Source organism: Pinus tabuliformis, chromosome 1_1, assembly GCF_031772625.1.
Source record: "Pinus tabuliformis cultivar Carrire ecotype Pingquan chromosome 1_1, CPIR1, whole genome shotgun sequence".
Taxonomy (NCBI): domain Eukaryota; kingdom Viridiplantae; phylum Streptophyta; class Pinopsida; order Pinales; family Pinaceae; genus Pinus; species Pinus tabuliformis.
This window is the reverse complement of record NC_142297.1, coordinates 529,359,918-529,383,644: the sequence shown is the minus strand read 5'-3', so window position 1 is coordinate 529,383,644 and position 23,727 is coordinate 529,359,918. Positions and strand designations below refer to the sequence as shown.

The window sequence follows — 23,727 nt, the reverse complement described above, 5'->3', positions numbered from 1 at the left end:
TTTTCACTAACAAAAATGTGTCCTGACTTGTTGTAAGTAGTCACATTCTTTTGATTTTACATGATGGTTGAAGAAGGTTTATTAATCCAATGCTTTATGCACTAGGGTATCATCCTTGAAGTAGATTGTTATTCATTGATTTTTTATTGTCTTGCTAGAATTTGCTTCATAATACTTTCTCTTTATATACCAAATTAATGTGTAAACCACCTCATGGTACATTTGAAATATGGTAAAAAATTTGATATTTGATTGATTTACCACCTTGAAAATGTCCAAGCAATATCTCTTCCTCAACACCCCATCGAAATGGTATATTTTATGATCAATGATTTCAACATTGGATGTTATAAAGTCCCTAAGAATTATAATACAAAAGATGATTTTTTGACATCTAAGAGAAAATCTAACAACAACTTCTAAAAATACATATGCATGGTCTAAGAAATAACATATTTGTTGAAGATGGTAATGAGTCTTAGGTTGACACCAAATAAACCAACAAACTAATAATGTTAACAAAAATAAACAAGATAATAATGCATATAAATAAAAGTACTAATAATTATGATGACAAAAATGTGGTTGCAATTGAGGGGGCCTCCTCACGGATCTAATAGGAAAAGAAGAAGTTTGATTTTGCTTGGGATTTAGGGATCACCTTGAACAACATGACTAGATCCTTAGCACCACAACAAGTCCTACATATAACAAAAGTGAGGAAATAAATGCATCACTATCATTAGGAACTCCTCCATTGTTGTTTGTATTATGCTCAAGCTCTTTGTTCCCCATCCCAAATGAATTAAAAGAATCATTCATATAACTTATGATTTAATAGAAAAAATTGACTCTATTTCATATTTTCAAGCCCTCTGACATATGGATAAAGAGGTCAATAGTCTTGCAAAAGAAGAATCACTCCAAGAAGAAAGGAAACTTCTAGTAAAAGAAGAGCATGGAATTCTCACATCTCTCGCTCGACGTTAATGTTTTTTTTCATGATCACGATCCAATTATAAAAGTGGATGTGCATGCGCAAAAACATGAATAAGGAGTTATTGCCACCACCATATTTGCATCCCCAACATTCATGTGGGGTTCTTTGGCTACAATGATCATCAATCACAAGGGAAAGTAGTCAATGGGTTTTAGGCATGGCTCATAATGGTGATCATGCATGTGTTATGTGTGAGTTGTGTGCCCATTGCCACCAAATATGGGTGTGTGAAAGGGGGTGGCAAGCGAAAAATAAGATACTTGTGCTATGGTGTCACATGGAACAATTGACATGATAGATGGGAGGACCATTTTCTAGTGTAAGTGGAGGAGAATTCCACGCATGTAATAGAGACTAGAGTAACATTTCATAGTTTGGGAGCGAAGGATAAGGAGTGGTGCAATTTCATGAACACTCATGTAGCTAAACAATGAACCATAGAGGAAACATGGAGTTCCTTGGTAGCAAGGGTTGAAGGTATTGAGTGATTTTTGAAACGGGCCAAGGAGGACCATCATCAAAATCCTAAACCTATAAGTGATAAGGAACCCACCTATGGATTGATAATGGTTAAAGAGAAGAGGGTTTTAGAAACAACAACAGTAGGAAAATACCATGTAACTCCTTTGAGAAAAAAAACAAAAAGAACAATGACAACAATTATGTTAAGAATCATCATGTGACAAAAGGAACCCTTTACGAGCTAGCTTTCTAATTTTCTCGAGGAATTGTTAAATGTATTGAAAATGTAGCTTCTTATTCTTTTTCTTCTTCTTCTTCTTCTTCTTTGGGGGGTGGGGGATTGTAAGAATTTATACATGTTGGAACTAGTATCTATAGTTTTTAAATAGACAATTTAGTTATCTTTTGGAACCATACTCTAAAACGTTTTGTGACAAGTTGTAACCTACCTATTTTTGACTTTGTAATATATATATTTAAGAAACAGGTAGAGATTTAAAAAAAAAAAAAAAAAAAACCTAAAACGATCCAACTGGTAAAAATTTGAGTTCTGCCCGCATGGGTGCCGGAGGGGGCCCTCATCCTCCCCTCCCTCCTGAGATCGATGCCTTCAAACGTCTAGTAGCCTCCTGTGGCAAGAGGAAAGAAAACACGAATCAACAGAAGTTTGTAAAGAAAGCCGAGTCCATCCCCTCTGTTGAACTTCCTGCGGAACACCCGTGTCGGATTGCGCTAAACCTAGCAGAACGCGGGCTCATTGGCCAATTTACGGGCCTCTGGCCCTCTCCCAAAGCTATTGATGGATGGGTCCAGCGAAACTGGAGGCCCCTTGTCTCTGAAGGAATTCGAGATCATCTGGTAGGCAAAGGCTATTACGTTTTTGTCTTTGATTCAACAGAAGATCAAGACCTTATTTTCAGAAATGGTCCATATTTCATGGGCCCCCAAGGGCTTTATCTGAATAAATGGACGTTAGAATTTGATCCTTCGCTGTATATTCCTTCAGCCGTTCCTCTCTAGGTAAGGTTACCCCACCTCCATCTTCATTGCTGGAATCTAGAATCTATGGAAACCATCAGGAACAAACTAGGCAAATACATTGATAGGGCTGAAAGGAGAGAACAATATTTGTGTGCCAGAATATGTGTTGAAGTCGACTTGGAGATAGGGTTGCTTGAGGCGATCAAGCTAACCATCGCTGGTTGGTCTCACATACAAGAACTTGATTATGAACAGCTCCCCTTCAAGTTCTGACATTGTCACGGCTATGGCCATTTCGCTCGAAACTACAAGAAGAAAACTAAGGAAGAATCTGAAAAAGAGAAGGGCGAACAGTGGACACAAGCCCAAAAAGCAGGCACATCCAAGAAGACCAACAAAGCGAAAGGGAAAGGAGGGAATGCAGAGACCGGAGGACCCTCTTCTTGGAAGAGACTACCTGAAGTTCAAGCCACAACAAATGCCACCACTTCAACAAATCCTTTTGCTATTCTAAACCCTCCAGAAGATCAAAACCAACCAGAACTTGAAGAGGGAGAGGTGTAGCAGTATATTGAATAGATAGCAAGCGCAAAAATGAACTCATGATCTTAGGAACAAACTGGAGTAGCCACCTCAGAAATCCCTTGTGTAGATGCAACCCCGCGGGAAACCCATGACTCTCTAGCAGGTGCCATATCCCCACTCTCTTATGCAGAAATGATCAAAAAGAAAAAGCTGATAGACAACCCTGGTTCTTCTAAAGAAGACTCTTTTGAGCGATCCATGAAAAAGGCAGGAAGGAAGTCTCATAAGGAGATCAGAGAAGAAGAGGCAGAGAGATTAAAGATGCAGGGTAGTCAGTCCACAATTGAAATGTCATTAGGCAGAAACACAAGGGCTCGACCCACAAAGGGAGGGCCTATTCCTTCCTTCCCTAGTAAATAATGCAGATTGTGTCTTGGAATTGTAGGGGTTTGAGGAACCCATTGAAAGCTGAAGCAGTAAAAGATCTATCAAGAATGGAACCCTCAGATATCCTCTTGCTCCAAGAGACAAAGATAGAAGAGGATGTTCTTCTATCCTTAAGTTGAATCAAGTGGAATAAGAACTCAGGAAAAATGGTTAGTGCCTTTAGGGGGTCTTGCAACCTTATGGTCAGAGGATATGTTTTAGCTGAAAATCTCCTTTGCAACCCAACACTGGATATATACAGAACTTCAACATCTTCCAAGTAAGATTTCTTTGGCTCTCTTCAATCTTTATGTCCCTGTTAATTTCCTGGAAAAGAAGGACTGCTGGAATTCTCTCTCAAACTTCCTAGAAATCTACACTCCCCTAAAAATCATACTAGTGGGGGGTCTTAACATCACTTTATATTTGAAAGAGAAAAAAGGTGGAGTTTGGAGTAAAGATCCCTTGCATGTCTTGGTGGAGTCTTTGGTTCTTGCTTGGGACTTCCTCGACCTCAAACCTAAGAAAGGTCATTATACGTGGACCAACAATAGAGTTGGTAATGCCAACATTACTGCTCGTTTAGACCGATTTCTAGTTAAAAGTTATTTGATGGAGGGGAAGCATTTAATCTCTTCAAAAAATTTTCCCAAGATAACATCTGACCATAACCCCATCTCGCTACTGCTAGAAAAAGACGAAGACTTAGGCCCTATTCCCTTTAGATTCAATCCTTTTTGGGTAGCGAGAGAGGGCTTTATGGACATAGTGGCTCAAGCTTGGTCGCAACCAGTTGAAGGATCCCCAAACTTTGTGTGGGAGCATAAACTAAAGTACACTAAGTATGGCTTAAAAACTTGGGCAAAAAAAAAACCCTCTCCACTCCAACGAGCAATAGACAAAAGACCGTGCAGGCTTTAGTCGAGATTCAACTAGGCATGGAAGAAACTGAAACCACCAAAGCTCAGCTGCTCATTGAACAAAACGCCCAGTTCAACTCTTTTCTCTCCTTTTGCCAGGAAGAGGAGTACTAGTGCCTCAACTCTCGCAACCTCTGGCTCCAAGCTGGAAATAGAAACACACCATTCTTTCACAGACAATGCAGAGCTCGTCTCTCTCATAATCACATCTCGGAAATATCCAGTAGGGAGGGGGAAGTCATCAAAGAACAACCTCTTTTAAAATAGGCCACCACAGCTCATTTTCAACAACTGTTTCAGGAGGATGGTTCTTCTGATGATGATCTGGCCGCTGACTTTTTGTCGAACATCCCTTCACTTGTCACTGCAGATTTAAACGATGGATTATTGAAGCCTTTTACTGAAAAAGAGATAGTGGAAGTCATATGGTCAATGGAGCCGGATAAATCCCATGGGCCGGATGGCTTCACCATCCATTTTTACAGAGCTTGTTAGAATGTAATAAAACTCGATCTCCTTCGAATGATAAAAGCCTTCCAAAAGAAAGCCAAAGTGGGAGGGTGCACCAACTCCACCTTTCTTGCTTTAATATCGAAAGAAGTTAACCTAGAGACTTTCAACAGGTTCCGACCTATCTCACTCTGCAATGCCTCATACAAGATTCTTGCCAAACTCTTAGCCAATAGACTCAACCATCTGTTAGGGAATTTGATCTCCCCTCTTCAGGGTGGTTTTGTCAATGGAAGGCACCTCACAAACAATGTGATCCAAGTGCAAGAAGCCCTCCACTCTAGCCACATTCAGTAGGAAAAAGGCATGCTCATCAAGTTGGATATGTTAAATGCTTTTGATCGGGTTAAACTCTCATTCCTCTATAAAATCCTTCTCTCTTTTGGTTTTAGTGTTGAGTTTGTCAGCTTGATAAAATCCTACACATATAGACCTTGGATAGCACCCCTGGTCAATGGCAGACCTGCTGATTTCTTCCAAGCTACAAGAGGGTTCCGCCAAGGGTGCCAATTGTCACCCTTTCTTTATATCCTGTTGGCAGAATACCTAAGCAGAAAGCTAACTGTTGAAAGGGAAGTAGGCTCTATCCCAGGCATTAAGGAAGCAAGAGGTGTGGATCCTGTAAATCATGCCCTCTTTACGGATGACTCTCTCCTCTTGGGAGGGGCCTCGATTAAGATAGCAATGGCTTTCAATGAAATTCTTCAACACTTCTGCTTAATTATAGGAGCCTTGATCAACAAAAGAAAAAGTGTTGTCTATGGTTGGAATGTAGATCATCCAACTATCCTTCGAATCACTTGCTCCTTGGGATTCCCTGAGTATGACAAATGAGAAAATATCAAATGCCTAGGCCTTCCCTTAACCTTGGGACCAAACCCTCCCTCCCTCTGGATCGAAGTAATTAGCAAGATAAAAGAAAAAATAGCATATTGGGAGGCCAATGGTTAACAAAGGCTGGGAAGCTAGTTTTGATAAAGGCAGTCCTCTCCGCCCTCCCCATCTTCCAGTCTTCCCTCCTGCAAGCACCCAACTCTATCATGGAATAGATCTCCAAGCTCCTTCGGGATTTTCTATGGAACGGGGGTAAGAGAAACCAGAGCAAGTTACATCTGGTAAGATGGGATATCCTTAAAAGACCACTCCAGGAAGGTGGGTTACAAATTTGGGATCTAGGGCTGGAAAATTTGGCTCTTGGTGGAAAAATCATATGGCAGCTGTATGCAGACCAAAAACATCTTGTCAACAAGATCCTCTAGATGAAATACCTAAAGGGAGGCTCCTTGAGAAACCTTACAACAACATCTACTCCAATAGGAACATCAATTTTGAATTTAAGCAGAATATGCATCGATCACTTACAACAACATTTATACAGAATCCTGGGCAATGGTCTGAGAACCTTACTATCGGAGGATACTATTCAAGGGAATGCCCCTTTGGCCTCCCTAAATTCCTACAATGATTTAAAGATCTGGTTAGTGAACAAATGTCTCCTTCGACTTGCAGACATTTGTTCTTGGGACAACAAAGGGAATTGGGCAGGATGGACTTTTCTAGGGGTCCGAGAACCTCTTCACGCTAAAAAAAACTTGTTGTATACAGCTCTCTTTGGCCTCGCCCCTGTCCACCCTCATCCAAGGACAAATGGGGGTGGGGAAGAATAAGAATTTACACAACAACACAAGGTTTCTCCTCTTTACAATCTACTCATGCCCCTTCACTGACATCGAAGCTTTGGAAATCAGTTTGGTCTCCCTTTAGCCTACCAAAGGTGAATTTCTTCACATCGTTACTCATGCATAGAAAGGTGAAAATATGAACAAAAGAGGGTTCCACGGCCCCTTTAGATGCTGCTTATGCAACTCTGCTGCTAAAACCTCTGATCATTTACTGGTTGACTACGATTTCACAGAAGTAGTATAGAATTTGGTCCTTCACGGTCTTAGTGCTCCCTCCCCCTCCCAAACATTTGTCGTTTCTCTTTACATCTCCTGGACAGACCAAAATCCAGAGAAAAAAGCTAAAAACATAGTCTGGAACAACATCTGGCAAGCTATTCCAAAATGCATTTGGTGGAAAGTGTGCTTGGCTAGAAACGATTGTGTTTTCAACAACAGGGTTCCGAATTCAGTGGTAGTGGTGGCCAAAGTGAAAGCCCTCTTGCTGGAAATTGCAGGTAAATTAGCTCCCATCTCCTCTTTACCTTCAGAAGCTTCTGCATGGCTGGGATCTTGCTCGATAGGAGAGAGGAACGATTCAGTCAGCAAACCGTTGAATGCTCCTTCTTGGTGCTTGCGACTCACTGAAGGTGACTTTCACACATGGTGGTAGGGGACCTCAAAAGCCACAATCTTCTTTGATGGAGAGTCTAAGGGGAACCCAGGAACTGTAGGTGTAGGGGGTTTGATTCTTTCCCTGGATAGATCGAGTGAAACCGACTTCAGTTGGGGACTAGGCACTAACTCGAACAATCAAGCAGAGAGTTACAGTCTCTTAAAAGCTTGTCAGATTGCGAAGGAGCTAGGTTATAAAATAATACAATTTTTTGAAGACTCAGAGCTTCTGATTAAGCTTTTAAACTCCGAAGATCATTTTTGTAATCCTACATTAAACAAAACTCTGCAGCGAATCCGAAACACTTTGAAAGATTTTGACAGAGTTGACTCTTACCACATTTTGCGGGATTTAAACAAGCAAGCAGACTCTCTAGCAAATAAAGCTTGTCTGCTGCCTCAAGGAAACCTTAGTCTCAATGGAGGACCTTGCTCACTTCATCCTTTGCCTTAACCAAGCTACAATAGGCAGATCTGCATGATACATTAGAGTTTCCAACCAATCCGGTTCAATGATCACACTTCCCCCTCCTTTTCTATGGTGTATTTGAGAGAATAAGCCCTAAATCTTGGGTCAAAAAATACTTTCCCCGGGAAGACTTCGTTAAGTAAGGAGGCATTGGAAGGCCACCCTGGGTTTACTTTGCCCTTCGGGTTCAAATTAGAAGGGACGGAGTCACTCACTATTCATATGGTGAGGGTTAATCAGGACTTGACTGGCATTCAGGACCTGATAATACCTTTCAAACCGTTTGCCCGTATTTCTTCCCCTCAAAGAAAGAAAAGGCCAACTCTTCCCACAGTTATATAAACTGAGATCATATCCAAGGATTTACTTCACGGGCGAGGTCTCTGGTTCAAGTCCAGGATAGCCCAGCTGCGCTAGGGAAAATCGTAGGAAGAAAAATAAAAATCATCTTATTATTATTATTTTTTTTCATGCTCAGATTAAGCGTTGTTCTCGGAATTTTGAAATAAAACCCAGACACAGAGGAGATCTTCATTTCAAGGCTTTCTGGAGAGATGTCAATCTTCCAACTATCTGTGTTGTGCAAACCTCCAGCCACCAACCCCTCTCCCCCTCTAGCAACCATTTTTTCCACTTTACCTCCCCCCCATCAACACCTCTCCTCCTTGTCAATCACACTCAAGAACGCCAAGCAGCAAGTAGAAGGAACAACACAACAACAAGCAAAAGGAACATCACAACAACAAAAGGAACAACAAGCAGAAGGAACATCACAACAAGCAGAAGGAACAACACAACAACAGAAGGAACAACAAGCAGAAGGAACAACACAACAACAAAAGGAACAACAAGCAGAAGGAACAACCACAACCAACAGAAGGAACAACACAACAACATAAGGAACAACAAGCAGAAGAAACAACACAACAATAGAAGGAACAACAAGCAGAAGGAACAACCACAACCAACAGAAGGAACAACACAACAATAGAAGGAACAACACAACAACAGAAGGAACAACCAACAGAAGGAATAACAAGCAGAAGGAACAACAAGCAGCCCAAGGGGAAAAAGTAGGAAGCAAACCAAATGGAATTCAAGACAAGAAGAATTAGCCCTCTCACGAGTCGTCAATCTACAAACCATGAAAAAATACCAAAGAATCAATGTTATGTAAATTTTCTTTACTAGTAGGACAATATGTTAGACAATATTCAAGAATAGCTACAAAAATCTATGAATTTTTTAATATAAGCACAGGAGAAGGGATTGCATTCCTAGCACATTCTCATGGATTAGTTTCCACCTATTCTATAGTTGATTGTAATAGGAGCTTGCTCCATCTCAACTTTTGGTAATATATCCACTATTCGATCTTGTTAAAAAAAGAAAAAGAAACAGGCAGAGATTTGTATTATTAAAAATATCTAATTATCGGGCTAGAACCTTAACATATTCCAATCTGCCTTGCAAGTTGGAGATTGAGCATGAAGGCTCAATCCAAAATTTCAAGTGAGTTCCCCATGGTGCAAACATTCCATTCCTTTTCCAACTAAAAAATTTCCAACAAGCCCCCAATATCCAGACACATTTACATTCCATTTTTCACCATTTTTGTTTTGATTTAGTCTAACTTCTTATTTTCCTTAGCGAAAAACTTTTTTCCTTTCTTCCCAACTTGAGTCCAACTTGTGTGTTTTGTTGATTCCAATGGGTCTTTCTTTCGTAAATGAATGTAGATGTTTTTTAATTCTTCCTCTTTCGTTTGATCTTCCCATGAAGTTGCCTTTCCAATATTATTCCTTGTCGACTTCTTAAGGGTATACATTTTCCACAAGGGTTTATTGTTGTTCCACTTTCGTTGAGTGCAGAGGATCCTCACTAGCATGTGTTTTTTCCTAATTGACCTTTGTTTCCTTTGATGCATTTTATTTAGTAGTAACAACTTATTGTTTATCTTCTAGTTCTTTCTTATCCCGAGGCTCTTCTTATTTATATATTGCATAATGATTGCCCTGAGATCCTTCCCACCATTTGGGCCTTTGGTTATTTTTTAAATCTTTGTTGTTTTAGCTCTTGGGGAAATTTTTAATTATGTTCCCCGTTTCATAGCACGCTCTACACTGGAGTGAAATATTCTCATAATCGAGGTTTTGAACACAGTGTAACACCCTCCTCCCACATTTACCCAAGCTAACCAGTCCACTAGGGTAAACACATGACGAAGAGTTACTATAATATGATTTAACTCCCCTAGTACATTTAAGGAAGTGGAATCGACAAGACAATACCATTTTGAACTTCCTCAGATGCTAGAGAACATTCAGGAGCCAACCAACCCTTATATGTGTCCAACCCCTGAGACAACTTGTTGTTTGACTAAACTAGAGCCCCAATCGAACTAATGTAAAGCCCTCCATGTGGTTGAAACCCTCTAATCGTATGCACAAGATTGCATCCATGCAACTATAGAGTTTTCCAAGCAGTTCTCTGCCAGCGACCCCGAATTATGAGCCACTTTTTTAAGGGTCAGGACTCAGGCCTCTGCCCAAAACTTGATGAAGCTCTCAGAAAGGACAAATGACAATATGACAAGGCCTCTAATGCAAAACTTGAACAAGGACCTGACCTGACAAGGCTTAGCCATGATAAACATTTCTTCAAACACATCATGAACATGTAATCTACAGGTCATATAAACACATATGAGCATGAGGACTTCATACTTAACTGAGATTTTTCAAGAAATTTTGATGCCCTCTTGTAATAGATACAATATAATCTATTAGGTCATGCATTTATTTACTAAACAAAACATAATGAGATCCATAACTCCAGTCTATCATAAACCATGCTTATAACCAACATATAACCAACAAAATAGAAATGATAGAACAATTATCAAGATCACATAATAACAAGTATATTTACCCATAAAATACTAGAGGGAAAGAACTCTCACTAACATATACAAAATATAACTAGGTCAGAGACTTCCACGTACCACCCGACCATAGATTGGGTTGAACAAAATCTTTCTTTCATCCAATCACTCCTGTGCCATATTCCAAGCATGAGTGTGGGATCTAGTGGAATAAACCATACAAAACCAAACCAGGACTTCCAGAGGCCAAACCACCTCGACCCTCAACAAGTGATTCCACCTCATGGTCGAACATTACTAATCATCACCAGGTTATTCTCTAACCAAGTTGTCCAGGGCTCTGGAGTGTTTATTCCAACCAAGGCTTCCAGGACTAGTAACTCAACCCACAACTGTTGTTGGGCTCTAGAGTGTAACTCAACCCACCAAAGGTTGCAAAGCATTTTTCCAACCAAGGCTTCTAGGATTAGTAACTCAACCCAAGTTGTTATAGGGTTTCTAGATCATTTGTCCAGCCAAGGCTTCCATGAACTAGTAACTCAATCCATAACCATAAGGAACATGTGCACCAACCAGAAAACAAAGGTAAATGCGTAACGCCATGGCTATCTAGGAAATGAAAAGGCTAGGCAAAACCACTATCAATCCAGACAATCCTCCATGCCAATGATAGATCACAACCAAGAAACCACATGCATGTGCCATGCATGCCAAAAAGAGCAAGGAAAGCATACATGCAACTCGATACCTGCAAGCAAAACTCGTTGTAGTTTTTGATCTTGTTGTCCTCTTACACTTTCCTTCTTTTCCTTTTCCCTCTTGCTCCAGATCCCAAGTATGCCACACTCCACCAAGAGTGCTCCAAGAAAACTCTAAGTGTCCAAGAGTATGAGAGAGAGAGAGAATATAATGAGAATGCCAAAGACTGAACTAACAAAAGCTAACACTGACCAAAGTTGTGTACTGATTCTCATAAGCCTTTTTATCATTGAGGTCTCTATTTTCTTCATTTCCATTATTTTCCTTAAATTTCCCCCTCACATGCAACCTGTGACCTTTCATCTTCCTTTTCTCCTATTTTCCATTATTTTCATAAATAAATGTCACTTTGCCTCTCCAAAGCCTTTGCCATTTTCCATAGCCATTAATTAATAACAAGTGATCCCCATCACTATGTTTTGCCCAACATTTAGCTTGGAATACATGTCCCATGATCTTAGTTATTATTTTGCCTTTATTGACTTTATCACATGGATTTTTGACCAAGGTTGTTACAAAACCCTCCCTCTTGGGGGAACACCGTCCTCGGTGTTCAATGACACCTACATCCAACAAGACCGCTAAAAATCAAAACATATTTCACACGGAGCTTAATAACTTAGCTCATTGTAGTATTTACAATGAACAACCTGTTGAAAGCAAACCAACATAACCAACATGACAAACACAACAACATGACAACCATATCACTTATTGGAGCTTTATAACATAGCTTGTGGTGGTATTTACATCGATATACATATATACATATACCAAAATTGATTTGCCTTAACTGGAAAATAATGAAGGATACATAGCCCACATCTAATTAACCATCTCCCATGTAGCTTCATCGGGCCCAAAGTGCTTCCACTGCACTTTAACCTGCTCGATTGCTCGATTCCAAAGCATGAGCATCTTTCTCTACAAAATGCACTGAGGTTCTGGCTGGAATTCTCCTTCTGGCTCCACCTGCAATACATACCAGTCAATCACATGATCAACATCTTTAACATACTTCTTAAGTAATGAAACATGGAAAACATCATGGACTTTCACTGTTGAAGGCAGTGCAAGTCAATAGGCTACTGGTCCAATCCTCTCAAGAATCTTGAAAGGTCCACAATACCGAGGTGCCAACTTGGCACATGATCCAATCCTCAAGGAGCTCTTATTGGGCTTGATGCGCAAGTGCACTTGTTCCCCAACATAAAACTCCTTAAACACCCTGTGTTTATCAACATAGCTCTTATGTCTATCTTGTGCTACCTTTAAATTATTCTTGATAACTTGCATTTCCTGTTCCATCTCTTCCAACAATCATGGTCCAATCAATACCTTGTTAATTGGATCACTCCAATTGATAGGACCATTACAAATCTACCCATAGAGTGCCTCAAACTGACTCATCCTCAAAGACTCATGATACCCATTGTTGTAAGTGAACTCAACCAATGGAAGATAGTCTTCCCACTTTCACTGTTGGTGCATGATGTACATTCTTAGCATGTCCTCCAAAATCTTATTGAGCCTCTCTATGTGTCCATCTGTCTGTAGATGATAAGCTATGCTAAAGGCCAACTCTGTACCCAAACCTGAAAATAACTATTTCTTGAACCTAGATGTGAACTTAGCATCCTTTTCTGACACACTCTTCTTCGGAACACCATGCAACCTCACTATGTCTCTCATGAAGGCCTATGCTACATCATTAGTTGAATACGTAGACTTCACCAAAATGAAGCACGCTACCTTAGTAAACATGTTAAAAGCAACCATAATAGAGTCATGTTGTCTAGTTGTCCTCAACAAACCTATAATGAAATCCATGGAAATGACCTTCCATTTCCATTCTGAAATCAAAATTGGTTATAGTAAGCCACCTAGATTCTTAAACTTTGCTTTTACCAGTTGACAATCCAAGCACCTAGCCACAAAATTTGCCACTTTTTTCCTTAGATTCGACCAATAATATAACTTCTTCACTGATGTAAATGTTTTCTCATATCTTGGTTGACCTGAATATGACTTAGCGTGAAACTTTCTCAAGATAAGATTCTTGAGCTCACTGTTGTCCAACACATAGATCATGTCCCTAAATCTGACCAAACCATCTATTGTGAGATGATAATCCACATCCTGATCACTTGTACCCTGTTGTAACCTATGCATAAGCTCCCTATACCTATCATCCCATTGATCTGCCTGTAAGATATGGTCCTGTAGATGTCCCATATGAACTCGTAGCTGCAACGCAATTTACCTGTACTCTTCTGCTAAGTGCATCTGCAACCTTGTTCTCTTTACCGTTAATGCACAAGATCTCAAAGTCAAACTCACTAATCATGGCCAACCATCTATATTGTCTGGAATCCATGCTCAGTTGGTCAAATAAGTACCTCAATCCACTATGATCACCCATCAATACAAATCTCCTGCTAAGAAGATAATGTCTCCACATGTTCAATGCATGAACGACCACTGCCAACTCAAGGTCATGTGTCACATAGTTCTGCTCGTGCTCATTCAGTTTCCTTGATTCATAACACACTACCTGTCCTTCCTAGATTAAGACTCCACCAAGTCCTCTTTTGCATACATCTGTACAAACCACAAACTCTTTGTCCAGATCTGCAATCTTTAGAACTTAAGCATATGTCAAGAACTGCTTCAGCTTCTCAAAACTTGCTGCACATTCCTCTATCCATTCAAATTTCTTACCTTTCCTTTACAATGATGTAATAAGATAAGAAATCTAGGAGAATTTCCTGATGAATCTCCTATAATAGCCTACCAACCCCATAAATGACCTTACCTCATACACATTCTTAGGACCTTCCCATTCCATGATAACTTTTATCTTTTCCAGTTCCACTGCTATGCGTTCCTTGGAGACCACATACCCCAAGTAATGTACCTTTGTCTGGAGGGAATTTCATTTTCTAAGCTTGGCATACAACTGATGCTCTCTTAGCAATCTCAATATTGTTTCTAGATGTTCAGTATGCTCTTCCTCATTCTTAGAATATACCAATATATAATCAATGAATACAATCACAAACTTGTCCAGATAAGGACACAACACACTATTCATCAAGCACATAAAAATAGTTGGAGCATTAGTCAAATCATTCTTGTAGATGTCCTCTTCTTTAATGCATACTTGATGATATACTGATCTCAAGTTAATCTTCAAGAACATTGTTTCTCCCTTCAACTAGTCAAGCAAGTCATCAATCATCGACAACGAATACCTGTTCTTGATGGTCACCTTCTTCAACTTCTTGTAATTGATGCACAACCCGAGAGTACCATCCTTTTTCTTCACAAATAGTATCGGCGCACCCCACGATGAAACACTTGGCCTGATTTACTCCTTTTCAAGAATTTCCTTCAACTGCAACTTCAAGTCCACTAGCTTTTGTGTGCTCATCCTGTATGGTTCCTTTGATGTTGGTGATGCCCTTTGTATCAACTAAATAGAAAATTCCACTTCCCTGTGAGGTGGTAACTCTAAAATATCTATTAGAAAAACATCCTCGAACTGTTGTAAGACTAGATAATTCTTCAAGACACCCGCATCCTCAACTTCCTTACCTTCATCATTGGAAATATGGACCGCAAAGAACACACACCCTTTCCTACGACTGCGCTTTGTATGCATAGTTGTAACCATTTTGACTAGCGTTACCTTCTTCTTACCTTGCAAGATTATTTGTTCCCATTTTCATCCAAATTCTCAATAGCCTTGTCATAACAATCCACCTTGTTCATGTGAATATATAACAAATCCATACCCAAAAGCATACTATATGATCTAAATGGAAGTACATTCAAATGCGCTCATGTAGGCATACCATTCAGAGAAAATGCACAAACTCTTACCTAATGATGAACTCTTTTCTTTGTCTCTGTAGCCAACTGCACTAACCAAGACTTTGTGTGCACTTCCTTACTCAAACCACACTTATCCACCAAGTTAGGATAAACATAACTATAATTAGATCCAGTGTAAATCAAAATAGAAACAACTTGATCATGAAGCTTACTGTCCATCTTAATAATAGATGTCTAGTGATCTACCTTTCTGTTATCTAATGCTGCATAAATCCAAGGAATACTTTTTTCAACATCCCTAACCGCCTGCTCTTCCTGAGCATTGTAAATCTGCGGTCTGCCACCCTAATGTTGTGGACAATCTCTCTAACGATGATCCTTGCCACAAGTCCAGCACTGTAAAGGCCTCCAGCTTGCACCCTTGTTCAACTCCTCATATTGAAATCCCTACCTTTGTTAGATGCATTGAACTTGTTAGGTAGTGTTGCATTCTCTTTGTTTCCTTTGTCCTAGGGTCTTATTCACTTCTTATCCCATTTTCCTTTATTCTTTGCATTACCTTTCCAATCCTGATTAGTCTCATATCTGCATTTTGATTGCTCATACAAATGCTTTATCTTCATGATGGCTTCCTCTAATGATCTAGGCTCATCAAAATCAATCCTCTCTTTGAATGCTACTGACAACCTGCTGATGAATCTCTGAATATTCTCTTTTTCCTCCTTCAAATAAGGCACATACCTCAATAACTCAAAGAATTTGCTAGTGTACTCCTCATCGGTCATAGATCCGATTTTAGCTCATAGAATTCCTTTGCCCTGTCATTATAGTATCTCTTAGAGAGATAGTTCTTCCTTAAAAGTATCTCAAACTCACTCCAAGTCAACTTCTCTTCATGAATACCTCTGAATTCTTTACATCTTCCCACCAAATGTATTCTTTACCTTTACGACTTAACGTAGCTATTATGGCTTTCATGTTTTCTGAGTAGTCATGCAACCAAAATAACTTATTCATCCAAAGTAACCATGCTTCTGCATCCTGTGAATTCTACATTTATCCATCAAATGTATGTGGATTGGCTTTCTTGAACTCATTCGACAAATATCCCTTGTCATCCCTCCTATAAGGATGACAGTGATGATGACCATGGTACCTGTCTGAACTAGAACTATAGTAAGGCCCATGTTCACTGCCTCGCCTATCAGTTGTATCGAATAATCTTCCATCTCTGACTGTATCATCTCTATCCAACCTATGTCCACCATGTGACCTGCTACCATACACTCTGTTAGTTGTATTCTCCTACTCATGACTGATTCTAAGCAGTTCATGTCTCTTCAAGTATGACAAACTTTGAATAATGACTACATTAACTTCTGCTTGCTTCTCATGTGCCCTAGAAAGTCCCTCTTGTGATTGAGTTATTCAGTCATTATCTTCTTTGCAACTTCTTATTTCTTCCTTCAAACTTCTCATAGTGTTTCCTATGTAAGGGGAGTACTCATCACCATACTTCTCATCTGATCTATAAGGAGAATCTAGTGAAATGTAGTTTACCATATTGCTAGTCATCTTTGATCTTCTCTTCTTGTAGTTATATCATGTCAACTAAACCAAAACATAAACATAACCAACATACCTCAATATAGTTCAGGGGAGGATAACTTGTTTGCAAGATCAACTAGATTAACCCGATACATGTATAATCATAATCCCAACGATATATAAACATGATGTTAATCATTATCCCTGTTACCATTCATAATTTCATAATTATAACACCGACAAGGTATAATGCATAACAAACATATCGACGACACGCATGCATAAAGAATACAAATAAACACTATCATGCATTCATAGTCAACACATCCAAAAAACAACCTCATCAACTTCTGCATGACAATATGACGACAACAATGTCCCTTACCACGCATACATAATAAACACATAGACCACAAGCATAATGAACATATATGTAACTGACATGTACGCATGAAAACACAATCCAAAGAGAAAAGGAAACCAGACATCACCCAAGGAAAACATAATTATGCTCTGATACCACCATGTAACACCCTTGTGTTGCAGTTACCCAAGCTAGCTAGTCCACCGGGGTAAACAAGTGACAAAGAGTTACTATAATATCATTCAACTCCCCAAGTAAAGTTAAGGAAGTGGAACTAACAAGAAAAGACCATTATGACCTTCCTTATACGCTACAGAACCTTCAGGAGCCAACCAACCCTTCCAGGTATCCTACCCCTGAGACAAATTGTTGTTTGACTGAACTAGAGCCCTGGTCAAACTGATGAAAAGCCCTCCATTCGGCTGAAACCCTCCAGTCACATGCAAAATCCTACATCCATGTGATTGTGGATTTTTCGAGGCAGTTCTATTCCAATGACCTTGGATTCTGAGCCACTTTTTTAGGGCCAGGACTCAGACCTTTGCCCAAAAATTGATGAAACTCTCAGAAAGGATAAATAACAAGACGATAAGGCCTCTAATACAAAACTTGAACAAGGACCTAATCTAACTAGGCCTAGCCATGACATACATTCCATCAAACACATCATGAACATGTAATCTACAAGTCATACAAACACATCTACGCATATGTACTTCATACTTATATGATATTTGTCAAGAAGGTCTAATTCCCTCTCATAATAGTTGTAATATCATCTATTAGGTCATGCATTCATTTACTAAACAAAACATAATGAGAGCCATAACTCAAATTTGTCATAGACCATGCTTATAACCATCATATATCTAACAAAATAGTAATGAAAGAACAATTGTTAAGATCACATAATAACAAGTACATTTACCCATAAAATATAATAGGGAAAGAGATCTCACTAACATACACAAAATGCAATCAGGTTAGGGACTTCCACGTACCACCCGACCATAGATTGGGCTGAACCAAATCTTTCTTTCAGCCAATCACCCCCATGCCATATTCCAAACATGAATGTGAGATCTCATGGAATAAACCAGAAAAAACCAAACCAAGGCTTCCAGAGGCAAAACCACCTCAACCCTCAACAAGTGATTCCACCTCACGATCGGACATCACTAACCATCACCAGATCAATCTATACCCAAGTTGTCCACGGCCCTAGAGCATTTGTTCCAACCAAGGTTTCTAGGACTAGTAACTCAACCCACAACTGTTGCCAGGATCTAGAGCATTTTTCCAACTAGGGCTTTCAGGACCAGTAAATCAACCCACCAAGGGTTTCAGAGTGTTTTTCCAACCAAGGCTTTCGAGACGAGTAACTCAACCCAGGTTATTATAGGGTTTCCAAAGTGTTTGTTCAGCCAAGGCTTCCAAGAACTAATAACTCAACCCACAACCATAAGGAACATGAGCACCAATCAGAAAAAAAGGTAAACCCACAACACCATGGCTCTCCAGGAAATGGCAAGGCTAGGAAAAACCACTGTCAATCCAAACAATCCTCCATGCCAATGCATGCGCCATGCATGCCAAAACTAATAAAGAAATCATACATGAAACTCGGTACCTACAAGAAAAAACCGTCTTAGCTGCTAATCTTGTTGCCCTCTTGTGCTTTCCTGATTTTCCTTTGCCTTCTTTCTCCATATCCCAAGTATTCCACACTCCACCAAGAGTGCTCTAAGAAAAATCTAAGTGTCCAAGAGTATGAGAGAGAGAGAATAAAATGAAAGTGCCAAAGACTGAACTGACAAAAGCTAACACTGACAAAATTTGTGTACTAATCCTCAAAAGATTTTTTTATCATCGAAGCCTCTATTTTCTTCATTTTCCCTTATTTCCCTTCAATTTCCCCCTCACACACAACTTGTGACCTTTCACCTTCCTTTTCTCTTATTTTCCATTATCTTCATAAATAAATGATAATAAATGTCGCTTTCCCTTTCTGAAGCCTTTTCCATTACCTTCGTTGATTTCCATAGCCATTAGTTAATCACCAGTGATCCCCGTCACTATGCTTTTCCCAACATTAAGCTTGGAATACGTGTCCCATGACCTTGGTTATTATTTTGCCTTTATTAACTTTATTACATATATTTTTTACTAGGGTTATTACACCTAGACATAATTTGGAGCCGTTAGACTAATCTTAGTGGGAAAACCCTTATTGAAGTCCATCTCCACTCAAATACAAGCATAAGTAGTCTTATAAGAAAAATGTTTCTGGGTTATGGAAATAAAACTTTCCAAGTGCATTCACAGTAGATGATAACGACGAGAGATTCCAAAGATGTAAGGGAAGGTTCGAAAGCCTTACACAAACTAGAGTTGTGGAGATTTATGTTGTTACTGAATCAAAGGTGGGAGACCATGACTGCATGAAGAGACCAACACTACCCTAGAACCACAACTTGCATTCAAAAATCGCCTTCTTGTCCTGTCCTCAATATTGTCGAAAACAACAACAACAACAAGAAAAACCCCAATCCATAGGGTAAATATTCAAATCATCCGTCAAGTGAGGCTTCCATGTCTCAGAGATCCATTTGTCCATATCAATCAACTGCGGCCAGAACCCATTAAACCTGAGACCAAACCTTTCTCCGGAAAAAAATTCTCACAGCTGAAACCTTCCTCATCCAAATCAAAATTGAGGGAAGGAACTTCTTGAACTACTAGAAGACCAAATTCGTATTTCAGCAAGGAACTATACAAAATTGAAGTAGAGCCATTTTGGTCAACAATCATTCTTGAAAAAGAAATTGTCTTATTCGTCAGATCACCGAGATTTTTCATTGATCGAATTGCAGTAGAGATCTATAAAAAATTCCACGCGATCTATGCATAGATCAACCAGCTAGGGAAAAACCCTAGCCGCTACAAGGGTTTTTAGAGCTCCGCACATCCTCTTGTATTACATTGTTGATCAATACAACTAGGGTCATTTCCAATACAAATAAATTTTTTTTTGTTACAAAAATAACAGTGACAATGATAAAATATTAATGCAGGCTTGGTTGGTTGGTGAAGCAACCAATCCCCATAAAAGTTTAAATAACTTAACCACATGTTCACCCTTAGTGCCATGGTTAATATTATTTAGAATGTATTATTCATTTTTAGGCCGATAGGCCTTCCTATGCATCAACAATCATCAACAATTTTACCTTGCTCTGTTGGATCAGGTGAGACACTTTCAATGATTGATTTGAAGTGTGACTATTTTTTCCAAATATCAGTTGAGTTGCCTCACTGCTTTTTCCCATTCTTTTATGTCATTCTTAAAGATATTTTTACTGCTTTTTCCCTGCCAGGTGTTGTTGCTGTTCTTCTTCCCTGGCTTTTGGCAAGGACCGTTCTTCTTCCCTGGCTTTTGGCAAGAACGGGACGGAGCAGTCTCCCATCGATGTGGTGAAGAGCAACACCATATTATCTCTGGACCTCGGCATGCTCCACATAAACTATTACCCTGAAAATGGAATCCTTGTGAATAGGGGTCACGACATCATGGTGAGTAATGCAACCTTTTTTTTAAAGCTTCTATAGAAAGGTTTCAGGTTCGATTCCCTCTTACTCCTATCGCTGTGTTGCATCAGGTGAACTGGGCTGAAGGCACCTTTAGTCTTGAGATACAAGGGAAAAGCTTCACACTGTATTAATGCCATTGGCACCACCCGATGGAGCACACCATAAATGGAGAGCAGTACAATCTCAAAATCCTCTTTTCCATCTTTGCTACACTAAATTATACTCTGTTATTTAGGCGTTGCTCACAGTTTTGCACTGAAATTACAAGCATCCACTAGAAATCCATCTGGTGCACCAAGCAGAGGACAACGAAATTGCCGTGATTGGAATCATTTACAGGGATGGCCCGTCTGACCCTTTCCTGTCGCAGGTATATTTGTGAAATCTCATTTCACTCTCTCTCTATATATAATTATGAAGCGATTATATTGTGATAACTATATTGGGGTATAACGAACAATTAATGGATGCGATCGACGTTATTGCGCATATGGAACCACCAGTGGAACCCCCTGGTCCGGTGAATCCGAATGACATAAAATTCGACGGCAGTAGATATTACAGGTACATGGGATCTCTCACCACCCCTGCTTGCATCGAGGGAGTCATTTGGACCGTGATTGACGGGGTATTTCTATGATCCCCCTTCTCATTATCGCTGAAACACAAATGTGCATTCATGGGTATCGACCCTATGACCTGAGACGTTTTGACTAATCTATGTGCAGATAAAGACAATGTCGAAAGACCAAGAGAGGGCCCTGCAAGCAGGTGTCCATGATGTAAGTACTGGGTACTCACTTCTTGTTAATTTATGGCGAAATACAATTAACTGTATAATATTATAGTTTGCGTTATCACTAAAGCTCAGATTTCTTAATGTTTACACATATTTATTGTTTTAGAAGAGTAAGTTTAAAATTATGCATTTATGTTATTTCAGATAAATATATTATAATGTTTAATTAAAAATATATATATTCTATAAATTGAAGTGAATTAATATTCAATTTATTGTATTTTGCAGGGTTATGATCAAAATGCTAGACCTATCCAATCCTTAAATGGAAGAGTTGTTGGCATTTACAGTCAAGAATGGATTTCTTCTTGAATTGGAAAAATGTTGTACCTTTATAGGAATAATGTTGTGCCTTATATAGCATAACTATTTCTTAAATTAAGAAAGCATGACAAAGTAGAGTTAATATACAATACATGTAATAGTTTTATTAAATAAGGTATGTTAGGTATATGGGAGGTTGTTGAGATTATCATCTTCATATTATTTATAAATAAATATGAAGTTAAGTATGGGGGATTTACGCAGTGCATTATATTAGATATCATTTTTGGGATTCAACTGCGTTAAGTAAGTCATTCAAACGTATGACCATTTCCATGAGAGGTAGTCGTAACTGACTAATTTCTCATGATTTTTGAATAGTTCACTTAGCACTCATTGCATCGGGTGATGCTCACAGGGGTGAAGAAGTGGGATTGAAACTAGTGAAATGTGGAGAACGAATCACATAGCATCAATCATCACTTCCGGGGCTTGCACCCGGTAACCAGGACTTCCCAGGAGGTCACCCATCCCAGAACTCCTCTGGCTCAAGCGCGCTTAACTGTGGAGTTTTTCCCCACAATCAAGCCCACTTAGCTTGCTACCCCATTTGCAAAACCTTAGCAAGTATTGTGCCTCATGAACTTGCTAAGGTTTTGCAAATGGGGTAGCAAGCTAAGTGGGCTTGATTGTGGGGAAAAACTCCACAGTTAAGCGCGCTTGAGCCAGAGGAGTTCTGGGATGGGTGACCTCCTGGGAAGTCCTGGTTACCGGGTGCAAGCCCCGAAAGTGATGATTGATGCTATGTGATTCGTTCTCCACATTTCACTAGTTTCAATCCCACTTCTTCACCCCTGTGAGCATCACCCGATGCAATGAGTGCTAAGTGAACTATTCAAAAATCATGAGAAATTAGTCAGTTACGACTACCTCTCATGGAAATGGTCATACATTTGAATGACTTACTTAACGCAATTGAATCCCAAAAATGATATTAAATATGAAGTCTTAAGATAAGTCCTTTTTAGGACGTGTGGAAGAGTATTATATTTGAAACTTGGGTTATTGAGTGGTCATTCGTCTTTAAACGCCAAGTAAGTGTATTATCTTTGTAAGTGAAGTGTATTTTTTTATATGAAAATAGCCTTGTATGGTGTTTTACTTCAAATATTTTTATATAATCTAGTCGACCTAAATTATCTAGCAGCATTTTAAATTCTAAAATATTTAACCATTGGTATGAGAGTATTTTATGTTATTTTATTTTGGTAAGAGAATGTTTTAATTTAATTTAATTTTTATTTTGCAAATTTTTAAAAGAAAAAAGAAGATGGCAACATTTATAAGTTAATATTTGAAAAGATGAATTGAAAAGATGAGCTTCTCTTAAAGAAAAGTATCTATGTTAAAATAAATAACATTAAAATTCAAGATTGAAAGTGAGGATATCGTTTATTTATAGTGATTGATTTTATGGCTTTCAATGAAGATATAATGCATGTATCTTTTGGTAGAGTGCCAAGATTTATACCTAGATTAGTGCCTATAGATCTGATGGCCATGGAGTTTTATAATTGTAGTTATAATCAAAACTTTAATAAATATTAAAATATTTTTTTGTTATTTCAAATTTCTAGTCTCAAAACCCTATCTCTAATAATTAGAATAACTTATATTTTCTTACATGGATATATTAGCCTTTATTAGTGAGGACTATCTAGTGTTACATGTAGATTATGTGGAAGATACAAATTCTTTTTGCACATTTTCTTGAGCTTGCTATGGATTATCAAAAGTATATCAAATAACGGTTATTTAAAGCAGAAGAATTCCAACCCCCCAAAAAAGTTCATATAGTACAATTCAATAGGGAGCACCAAATACACAAAATGCATGAAGCCCATGAATCAGTCCAAACTATACAAATTTGTAGTGGGGTTGAAGATGGTTTATGATGGAGCTCCTTAGACCACTTCAACATGACAACTAACCATTGTACACGTGACCCTAATTCCTAGGCTTACTTCAACATTATGATCAACATGTATTCAT

General features: G+C 38.9%; 1 pseudogene; it reads left to right on the top strand.

Annotated features, from left to right (window-relative positions):
• Positions 1 to 2,020: 2,020 nt before the first annotated feature.
• LOC149214107 (alpha carbonic anhydrase 7-like) lies at positions 2,021 to 21,781 on the top strand (annotated as a pseudogene).
• Positions 21,782 to 23,727: the final 1,946 nt, after the last annotated feature.